Source organism: Bombyx mori, chromosome 22 (genome assembly GCF_030269925.1).
Source record: "Bombyx mori chromosome 22, ASM3026992v2".
In the NCBI taxonomy this organism is placed as follows: Eukaryota; Metazoa; Arthropoda; class Insecta; order Lepidoptera; family Bombycidae; genus Bombyx; species Bombyx mori.
This window is the reverse complement of record NC_085128.1, coordinates 11,787,368-11,798,834: the sequence shown is the minus strand read 5'-3', so window position 1 is coordinate 11,798,834 and position 11,467 is coordinate 11,787,368. Positions and strand designations below refer to the sequence as shown.

The window sequence follows — 11,467 nt, the reverse complement described above, 5'->3', positions numbered from 1 at the left end:
CTTGTTTTTCTTGTCCTTTGCGGGGAGCTCACATGTGACATGGTATATCATTGTCGGAGCACATACATACAAATCAGTTGAGACATAAGATCGAACCTTCCACTCTAAAAGATGACATGTATAACGTGGCAGCTTTAAAAAAGCAGCAACTGTTTCATTGAAATCTTCATATTACAATAATATCTTTTGCTGACAAGTCGATGTTTTAATGAGGGTGTGGTAAAGATTTATTCCTCTCCGCAAACGAAGGCTTACGATTGCAGAATGTCTGGCGAAGCCGCGGTCTATTAAATTGTTCCACGACCATGCTACCAAACCGCAACCGGACAAATCTTCACGGTTCTAAAGGCACGTACTTCTTGTGACAATTCAGAACTGCGCCATTTAAATTGATATGAACTGAATAGTAATTGTAGTACATATATTTTAGGACTAGTACTTTCTGAAAGTCGTATCTTGGGTATTTTTTAAAGTGATCGATGGGTCCACACACTCTTGGTCACCATAACCCGTAGATATCAAAGTAAATAAACGCTTTTCGAGTCTCAACTGTATTGTATAATAGATATCTTATCCTTGAAAGCAGAACGTTTATAAGACTCGTGACAGATATAATATATGTAAAATGATAATTTTTTTTTTACCTATGAAGTTGTCATTTTATACGTAATTTATATGCGGCTTTTCATATATTGTTTTATTTGTATATTGATTAGTGTTTTGTTTTCACTATGTTTTTATATTTTTCATAAATGTGAAAAAGATAAAAATAAGAGTACCGCTGCGTTAGCAATATGGCACAAGCGGCTCACAACATTAATGACGTGTACAGAGAGAATGTTGCAAACGAACGCACTACTCGTGATTGGTTTAGCAGCTACCGAGCTGGAAATTTTCATCTAAAAAATGAAGCCTGCGGTCGTCAGTAAAGTAAAGTTTACAAAAAGAATTAAAGGGAATTGTGGAAGCTGCTTATTTAGCAGCAGGTTTGAATATTAACATCAAAACAAATTTTTGTTAATTTCGGTTCGGTCAATTGGCGTCAACTTGATAAGTGGGTGCCCCACGAACCATTCACCAGCGTGACGAACGTGATAAGGTATGTATTCCTTGAGCCCGGGGTCTGCTTTCAACAACTTGCAGATCGTCAAGTCCCACATACCCCGCGCGCCCTCAGCGCGGGGGTGCGCGCAGGAACCTCGTAGGAGGTTCGGCACACGGCCCGAATAAAAAATGCCTTGTATTGCTTAACAGACACAGACACAGAAACGGAGAGATTGGAATCGTATGGTGATTTGCGATGAAAATGGGATTATTTTTCAAATCTTAAGCGGGTCATCGTATACCAGCCTTGGTTATTGGCTCCTACACGACAACGCTCGCGGGCTAGAGTTGGAAGTTTTGCGTTTTCCGCCGTACTTCCCAAACCTTGTGCTCAATCAACTCAACTCACCTTGACTAAACTTTTTCCAAAAAGTTTGGACGTCATCTTGGCAGAAATAAAAAAAAACAACGCATAGTCATACTAATAGGTACAAATCAACGATTTTCTGTTATGATTTTGAGGCAGCATGCGAGAAAAGATCTTGCTTTTTTTAGCCTATTTGCTGGTAGCCTCTAGGAGCTATTCTTGTCTTACGTAGAATGTGGGAGAGTTCACGGGGTTTATCCTGAGATAATTATGCTAACATCTGCCCTAGCAAGAAGTGTGATTCGCTGAATCTACCACTGGATCTGAATCACAGCCTACTGAGAAGATCCAGCGAGAAACTTAGTGAGATTTGTCTGTGGCTAAGTTTGTCGAATTCTCACATTCGCATTCGACGAGTACGATAAGAATGATGACCGATGCTTGAAATGCCTAAAAGCACCAAGATTGGATCAGGAGGATCCGAAATGACGTATACTTCAATATCATATATATTTATCAAAGGTACTGATTCTGTAAGGAAATCGAACTTGAACCCCATGATATTGTAGTGAAGGTCGCAAACAGCAAAGTGTATGGAGCATATTTATGTACAAGACAAGACCCGCGGCTTCATAAACGTTACGTTTTTAATTCAAAATGTATGAAACAAATGGCATTTTCCCCGCATATACTCGTAGAACTGCTATACCTAAGTTTACTATATTCCTAAGATAGATTATAAAAAATAGTAAATGAAGGGAAGTATGAAAATAGCGTCAGTGACAGAGAAAATAAAGATTGGAAGGATATCGTAGTATGGGCATGGTATGTGCAGAGAAGATGATCATGAGGCCCAAAAGATCCTGGGTATGAAAGTAATGTCAAAAGAGAGCATTCTAAAAAGACTTGGATGAGCTGGGTGAAAGAGAATATCCGTGAGAAAGGTGTGAGTGGAACGATGAAGTGAGCCTGAATGGAAAAAGAGGACATATTGCGCCGACCCTAATAGTGAAATAAGGGAAATAAATCGAAGAAGAAAGAATTGCTATACTAATCACTAATTCATAAACTCCCAGTCTATACGTTGATCCATTCCTACGTAATCTCACAAATCAGCGAACACGCTGACAGATTTTTTATCGCTGATACGCCCGATATTACTTAGAACATGTCATTTAATACTTAATAATTTAAAGTATTCTATTTGTTAATAAGCCATACTATGAACTGGATTTTACCTAATTTTATCCATATCACAAAAACGTAACATAAACATACATAATATAATTGATGATTATACAATACAGAAGATAAATAAATAAAAAATACATATAAAATATTTAGGTATAGTGTCTGACGATTGTATGTTCTTAATGACATCATTATTTAAATATTATTACAGCATTGTTGTTTAAATGCAAATGTTCATATAGTTGATAACTAAAACCTAGAGTTTAATTAAACGAAATCAATGGCATCACATCGGAGTAGTTTTTGAGAACACAATCGACGCTTAACGTATAAAAAGATGGAAAAAATAAAACCAATCTATGTTTAAATTAAAATAATGTCTCAAGTGTCAATAACAAATTAGTTTATTTTCACCATTCTGGATTTATACCATGTTGCTCGGTATAACATTTCCCGGGTAGATTACCAGCGGCCAGGCAATCGGACACGCCCTGCTCTCCATTTGTAGTGGAAGCTCCAAAGTTTGTTGAACCAATTACTAAAAAAAAGGTACGATTTACAAATATGTAAAATGAGTCGTCTATTATCAAAGGTGGCAATCTGTGCATTTGGACAAAAAAATGTTATTGATATGTCAATACAGATTGATTTGAACATAATCGTCTCCTTCAAAGAATACGGTTCAAAACTGCATTAAATAAAGGTTAATAGTTAACCTGTTATTTATCTGAGATGTCGTTCCGAAGAGTTTTGTGACTGCCAATGGAATACAAAGTCAATAATTCGTTTTTCTGATTTACCAATAATTGTCCAAAAGTCAGATTGCCCGCTTTGATAATAGTCGACTCAAATAACCTACGGCATTTTTTTTATGATGCGATTTAAATACGCATTGAAAGTATTGTTTAGTTACAAAATAATACGTAATGGACTGTTCAGATTCAAGAGACGAAATAATATAAATTTGGATAAGAACTAGCAGAAGTAGGAAAGAATATTAAAAAACAACAAAGAATGTAATTTAAAATAGTTCTAAAACTTCTTTTTTCTTATGAAAAATAAGTAAAATTAAACATAAAAATTACAGCAGCGTAAAAATTACAGTACGATAAATATTTAGTGTCTTCATTAATTGATTGACTAGTTTTTGAGGTAACAGTTATTGTTTTTAATTTATTGGTGGTATGGTGTATTCTAATTTTTTTTTTTTTTTTCCTACCTATGCTGATAGCCTTGAGAGGCTATTTCAGCTTCGCCCTAACGTTTGTAGGTGAGCTCGCGAGGCTCAACCGGAGAGTTGCTAACACTGACCCTAGCAAGAGCAGTGCTTCGCAGAATCTACCACCGGATCGGAAACGCGACCCACTGAGAAGATCCGGAGAGAAACTCAGTGGGCTGGTGTATTCTAAGCTCGCACGGGTAAGTACCTCTATCGTAACTGTATCTGCTGTGAATAGCCCTGCGTTCCGGTTTCAAGGGAGATCCGATATGCAATAAAATTGAGACTCTGAGCTCAAGTATCAAGTTGAGTAGCGGCAATTACGTTTCGATGTCTATAGTCTTATGCATCAGCTCGGTATTTAACACCAAGCGGGGCGTGTTCTTGTATAAATTATTACAGTAAAAATAATTGAACATATCCACTTAAAAAAAATTGTTAAATTAGAAATATTTCAATTAAGACATATTTATTATTGCTAAGTACTTACAACTATCAACGCTGCGTTTCATGATGTTTTTCTGCAAAAAAAAAAACACAATATGTCTATTCCACAACTAGTTAACATAAAAGTAATCCAAAACACATTCACTACCATTTTTTTCTGAATTTAAAACATGTTAACTGTAAGGATAGGTCACCGTCTATTTTGAACTGTGTGGTTGAAAAAACAACCTAAAAGAACATTATCATGATAACAACATTATCTTACTTGAACATGAGGTCCCAATTGCTTTATAATGTCCGATTACTTCTTCAAACTAGATTCCAAGATATCTTTGCTTCATAAATACAGAGTAGTGATACCGGTCAGACTCACTACAAGTCTAGTTGTTGAAGTAATTTAATTCTATATTTAATATATTCTCGATGTATATTGAGTTCTTTTGTAGTTAGTCTTTACAACGTCGTGATTTTTTCTATTACAGTTATCATTGAATTAATTGATCTAATTATATAAGTTACTTACACTAACGCGGGCATCGTTAATAGTGCAAAATAAAATGAATAAAAACACTTTCATTTTCATAAATTACAATTACCAATCATTCTTCACAAAATGTTCAGATTTGAAAAAGGGACACTTCACTTTTGACGTATATAGAGAAAATCGTTGTAGTGACTTGGGATTTCAGTAATTTCACATAAATACTAACTAATATATTCGTGAAGAACTCATGTACGTTTTGTTATCTCGTTTTATTGTAACATTAATAACAGGTTCGTTCTCAAACCTGTTATTGAATTACATTACATGCTATATACGAACACACACGAGCTATTGTGAAAAAATTGGAAAATATTGTCTTAGTGTTTTGTTTAAATATTGATTCATCATTAACAGAAAGGTCGTTGGAAGACACTGTAATACACAAACAGCTGTTCAGAGCACTGTAATGTCTCAAAAACTGCATTTTGTGCGCGTGCCGTTAATTAATTAATTGTTATTAAGATTTTTTTAAATAATAATTACACATTTATCGATGAGGTATCTATCGATAGGGAAAGCTTTAGAAGAAGAGGTAGATCTAAGAAGAAAGGTATGGATTGAGTGAAAGACGATATGTGTAAGAGCGAAGCGAAGCGAAGTATATGTGAGCGTAGAAATGGTATATGATAGAGGAGAATGAAAGGAGAAAACATATTGCGCCTATCCCAATTGACCAGAGAAAGGCAGGAGAATGATCATCATCATCATCATCATCATCTCAGCCTGTTTACTGTCCACTGTTGAACATAGGCCTCGCCAACCAGTCCAGTGTGGCCGGTCCGTTGCCATCTGCATCCAACGTGACTCAGCAATTTTCACCAGATCGTCGGTCCAGCTGGTAGGTGGCCGTCCCACACTGTGCTTGACAGTACGTGGTCTCCACTCCACTCCACTTTCAGCCCCAACGGCCGTCCGATATTCGCGCTATGTGACCTGCCCACTGCCACTTCAGCTTTATTACTAATCCTACGGGCTACGTCAGTAACTTTGGTTCTTCTACGGATCTCCTCATTTCTGATTCGATCTCGTAGAGAAATACCAAGCATAGTCCTCTGCATAGCTCACTGCGCGACACTAAGCTTCCTAAAAAGATCCCTTGTGAAGCTTGAACGACGATGATCGATAAATTTATTTATATGTCAGTCTGATTCAAGAAATTAAAATAAGTATTTCTGCGAGCTTCAATAAATTTGAGGGGAAATGAATTCACGTTTAAATGATTGGTTGTGGATTTTTTTATTGCTCTCGTAGGTAGACGAGCAAACGGTCCAACCCTGGGGTGAGTGCGTATAGTCGGTCTTCAATGTCGCAATGCCAAGAGCACAGCCAAAACTGATGCCTACCGCTCTGAGTACTCCGCCAACGTTGGTTGAAGAAAGACGTGACACAGCTCTCAGGAAACATCCTGGAAGGCAGTTTATTTCAAAGCCAGATAGTAAGTATAAAAAAAAAAAATCTGAGAATAACGTGATCATCTTTGAAATGTTAGGTCGAAATCAAAGGAATTGCTAATTATCAATTTCATAAATATTTTAGAAAAATCTTATATTAACTAAAACTATTAAATTATATATTTTTATAAACGTGTATATAATAGTGAGATGATCGTACAAGGATAACTAGATGATGACCGGTTTTTTTTTTTTATAACGCCATCTTGTTGTGTCTTTAAAGCGGTTAGTTGCCCTCAATTAAGAAAAATAGTATTATTGAAAACACGAATAAAACAACATTTTCTGAAAATAAATCGTAGCTAAATCGATTTATCGACCCCCGAAATCCCCTGTATACTAAATTTTATGAAAATCGTTGGAGCCGTTTCCGAGATTCAGATTATATACATATATATTAATATACAAGAATTGCTCGTTTAAAGGTATAAGATAATATTCGGTATGGCTTTTTATCAAGAGAGGAGATATTATCAGTATTTGACTGCGGCCACTTGTAGCTTTTTTTTTTTTTTTTTTTTTTTTTTTTCGGGCCGGGAGCCGAACCTCCTACGAGGTCCCCGCGCCTAGGGGGCGCGCGGGGTATGTGAGACTCAACGATCTGCAGGTGTTGAGAGCAGATCGCGGGCCCAAGGATTTTAGGGCCCACCCACTAAACGACTCCCCTGCACTCTTACACCCGACGTCCGATCTCCGTCCGGGGTCAGAACCCGTTCAGAGTAGGGGGGTTCCCGCGGTCAACACTACAACCAGACACGCGGCGCCACCCCGAGGACGCCCGACCGACGGGTCGTCGAGGCGATAGTCGACGACCAACGACGTCGGTCTCTGCGGTACGGCGGCCCTACCAGGCCGCCCGGGCGGTGCCGCTGGTGTTCCGGGATACCCCGCTGGGCCAGAACCAGCCTGCCGGGTCGGAACGCGATACACCGCCGACCGGGTTGCTCTTCAACAGTATGTTCGGCGACGACAGCGACGACGAAAATGCGGACCGCATCGCAGTCCGCAGCCGCCGACGCGCCGTCCCGTCCTCCTGGTGCCAGCGCGCTAGAGTGACGGTAGCGTGCGGCGCAGCCTCAACCCCCTTAGGTCGCCCCATGACCATCACCGGGAGGAGACTGCCTCCTCATAGGGGCTGGAGCTGGACAAACGCCCTCCTCCGAACCCCGGCTCGACGGCGGCGGCACGGCGCCGAGAGGGAAGAAGAGCTCTCCCTCTCCCGTTCCGCCGCCTCCTTCTGCGAGATGGTGGACTCGCAGAAGTCGAGCATCGCCTGCCAGGACTCGTCGCTGCCGAGCATCGTAGCCACGACGGTCGGAAGCGACAAGTCCGGTCCTATTTTTGCAACGAGGACGCGGCGCTGCTCCGCGAAAGCGGTGCAGTACGCGAGCGTGTGCTCCGCCGTGTCCTCGTTGCAGCCACTGCAGTGGTGGCACTTCGGCGTCGGCTCCCTCCGGGCGACGAGGTGCAGGTAGCGACCGAAACAGCCGTGTCCCGTGAGCACCTGCGTCGCTCGGAAGGTGAGACGTCCTCGGTCGCGATTCACCCAGTCCGAGAGGACCGGGCGGATCGCCTCGACAGTCCGTCGCCCGTAGGCGGGATCCGCCAGGCGGCGAGACCACGCCTCGAGCACGGCACGCCGAGATTGAAGTTTCCGCGCTCGAACTTCCGCCGCGCCGGGACGCGGCTCCCCCCTGGAGCGGAGATCGCATCGCCACGCGTAATCCGCAGCGAGCGCCTCCGCTTCTAGGTCCCAGGGAGGCGTCCCAGCTAGCACGCACGCCGCCTCAAACGAGACGGTGCGGTATCCACGAACCGCCCTGACCGCAATCGCGCGCTGCGGACGTCGCAACGCCGCAACGTTGTCACGGGTCAGGGCGTGGCACCACACGGGAGCCCCGTACAGTGCCATCGACCGCACCACCCCCGTGTAGAGGCGGCGCACTACCACGTCAGGCCCCCCGACGTTCGGCAACAGCCGACTCAGCGAGCCGGCAGCCGCCATCAGTCGGGGACCTAATCTTTCAAAGTGAGCGCGGAAGCTCCAACGACCGTCCAGTACGAGACCGAGGTACCGCAACCCGGTTGCCTCGATCTCGACGCGAACGCCTCCGATCACGAGGTGGGCCCCCTGAGGCGGCGCTCTCCGGGCCCCGTGAAACAACAGGGCCTGGGATTTATCAAGCGCCACCTCCAGACCCAACCGTCGGATCCTGCCGATGACGAAGGCCACCCCCGCGCAGGAAAGACGAGCAGACTCGCGCAAATCCTTCCCCCGGGCCACGACCAAAGTGTCGTCCGCGTAGCAAACTATGCTTAGACCCGGGAGAGGAGCGCTAAGGGCGCTCCGCAGGACCCAATCATAGCCGATGTTCCACAACAGAGGGCCAAGGACCGACCCCTGTGGAACACCGCGCTCAACGGGGAAGCGGAGCACCGTCCCACCGTGCTCGGTGCACACGACCGACCTATCCTCGAGGTAGGACCCGATCAGCCGACGGAGATACGCAGGGACGCCATGATACTGCAGCGCCCCCGCGATTACCGACCAGGGCAGGGTGTTGAACGCATTGGCGATGTCCAGGGACACCGCCAGTGCAACCCCACCCCGGCCGACAGCCTCATCAGAGAGGGCGCGCACGCGCATCACCGCGTCGATGGTCGAGCGGCCCTCCCTGAATCCGAACTGCTCCGCTGACAGATCAGGACCCACTCCCGTCAGGTGCTGGACGATGCGGGCGGCCACCACCCGCTCGAGCAGTTTTCCCGCTTCGTCCAGCAACACGATGGGACGATACCCCGCAGGTGAGTCCGCAGGGCGTCCCTCCTTCCTTAGCAGAACAAGTCTGCCCGTCTTCCACTGCTTTGGAAACCGCCCCGACTCGAGGCAGGCTTCAAAGAGCCGCACAAGCCGGTCCCCAAGGGCACCGAAGGCCAAATCCCAAACCCGACCGTGAACACCGTCAGGGCCGGGGGCCGCGTCTTTCCTCCGCATCCTCGACACGGCCGCACGAATCTCCTGCTCCGATATGCTCGGAGGAACCACCTCAGCAGGGGCATCACCGCTCACGTCAAGGCGTGGCGACACGCCCATGAAGGGGGGCTCAAAGTCCCTCTCCATCCGCGGGAATAGCCCGGCGGCCACTTGTAGCTGAAGTAAGCGTATTCCAAATCTTAATTTATCAGTAGTGGCAGTAAGTATACTTTCTTCAATTATTTTATCCTTGCTAACTTTTTTATGTTCTCCTTCTCAAACTACCTCTAATTTTACTGATAGTATAGCATAACAATATGTATCAAATATATCAAAAAACAAACAAATGATACATACTCGTAAATTGAGTCACGGCATCATAAGCTGTAGGTGCAGACGTGCCTGAAATAAATTACCGAAATTTATACTTTTCCTTGCCAATATTTAAAATACTAGCTACTATGTTATCTTGCTACTCATTTAGACGCTATTTTAACAGCAAAGCATTTTTATGGCTTAACTATTCAAATGTTGAGCCTTCTCAAATCTTCTAAATGTTTGGAAAATAAAACTTTTAGTTGATCTAAAGCAAAAATTGCTTGTCCGCTTAATTAGTTTGCGGCCAAGTCAAGTTTCATAATGAACGACGAACGCCGGCCTTCCCTCGAAGATTTGCTGCAGTCATTACAATCGACAGCAATCGAAATTTTCTAGAAAATTCTGAGGTTTCCCGAAGTTAATTTACAAAGTTCACTTCTCGACCATTCCAATTTACCTGTACAAACTATTAAATTTCAATACGTTAATAATTAAAACATTAATTGATTTCTCCTCTGAAAGTATTTCAGTCTTCACCGTGTTTGAAGGATCAGATTTCACGCTGCCTAATTTATATAGTCAATGACTATGCTATGCTATGTTACACAGCACATAATAATTAAATTAAAGTGTTATCGATTATATTATATTATCTATTATATTATAGTACGTTCTATTTAAACACATTACATACACTACGTGAATATAACAGATTAATTGTAGAATACAAAAGATTTCCCTTCATTGAAAAATTGTTCTAACTTGAACATGTAGCGTGCAACATTAAAATATAGGGTTTTTTTTACTGCTTAGATGGGTGGGCGAGCTCACAGACCACCTGGTGTTAAGTGGTTACTGGAGCCTATAGACATCTACGACGTAAATGCGCCACCCACCTTGAGATATAAGTTCTAAGGTCTCAGTATAGTTACAACGGCTGCCCCACCCTTCAAACCAAAACGCATTACTGCTTCACGGCAGAAATAGGCGGGGTGGTGGTGATACCTACCCGCGCAGACTCACAAGAGGTCCTACCACCAGTAGGGTCGCGTTCGGGCGTCATCGGGCGTGATTGGAATTTCCGAACGCGCAGGTGTCCTCTGACGTCAGAAACAGAACAGAAGTCGTCTTGGCCTAAGTTAGAAGTCGTTGTAGCCTAAAGGATAAGACGTCCGTGCATTTGTATCTTCCGATGCACCGGTGTTCGAATCCCGCAGGCGGGTACCAATTTTACCAATAAAATACGTACTTAAAAAATGTTCACGGTTGACTTCCACGGTGAAGGAATATAATCGTGTGATTAAAATCAAACACGCAAAATTATAAATTGCGTAATTACTGGTGGTACGAGCTCTTGTGAGTCCGCACTGGTAGGTACCACCGTTCTGTTTATTTCTGCCGTGAAGCAGTAATGCGTTTCGGTTTGAAGGGTGGGGCAGCCGTTGTAACTATACTGAGACCTTAGAAATTACATCTCAGGTTAGGTGGCGCATTTACGTTGTAGATGTCTATGGGCTCCAATAACCACTTAACGCCAATACGGAGATCAAATAACAAACTACAAACAAAATGGAGCTTGGATCCTCTCCGCATAAATATGGGACATTTAACATTGAATTTCCCGAAACCAAAATTACAATCTACGTCATCACGCTTATAAAATATTTCATATTCAAAGGCCCTCACCTTAGCCTCTCTTTGTAATCTCACGGGAAGGAACCGTACACTCAAAGCAAGCTGATTTCCGGTAATCGAATCATTCAAAACGAGCCTGTTCAGTAGCTAGCACTACCGACCATAAGTTTATCGAAGTCATCAAATAGTTAAACAATGTTTAAACCACATCAGTGAGATCTTTTGGTTTAAATATCAAACTAGATAGAATACTTTAGGAGACTTCATGAACTGATTT

The 11,467-nt window shown here is 43.2% G+C and overlaps 1 long non-coding RNA gene across 1 annotated transcript; it reads right to left on the bottom strand.

Moving 5' to 3' along the window:
* Nucleotides 1-2,983: 2,983 nt before the first annotated feature.
* Nucleotides 2,984-5,113, bottom strand: LOC134200997 (uncharacterized). The gene is made up of 3 exons (XR_009976137.1): nt 4,792-5,113; nt 4,312-4,342; nt 2,984-3,140 (listed from the first exon to the last, which is right to left on the bottom strand). It is a non-coding gene; the product is annotated as an uncharacterized LOC134200997 (long non-coding RNA).
* Nucleotides 5,114-11,467: the final 6,354 nt, after the last annotated feature.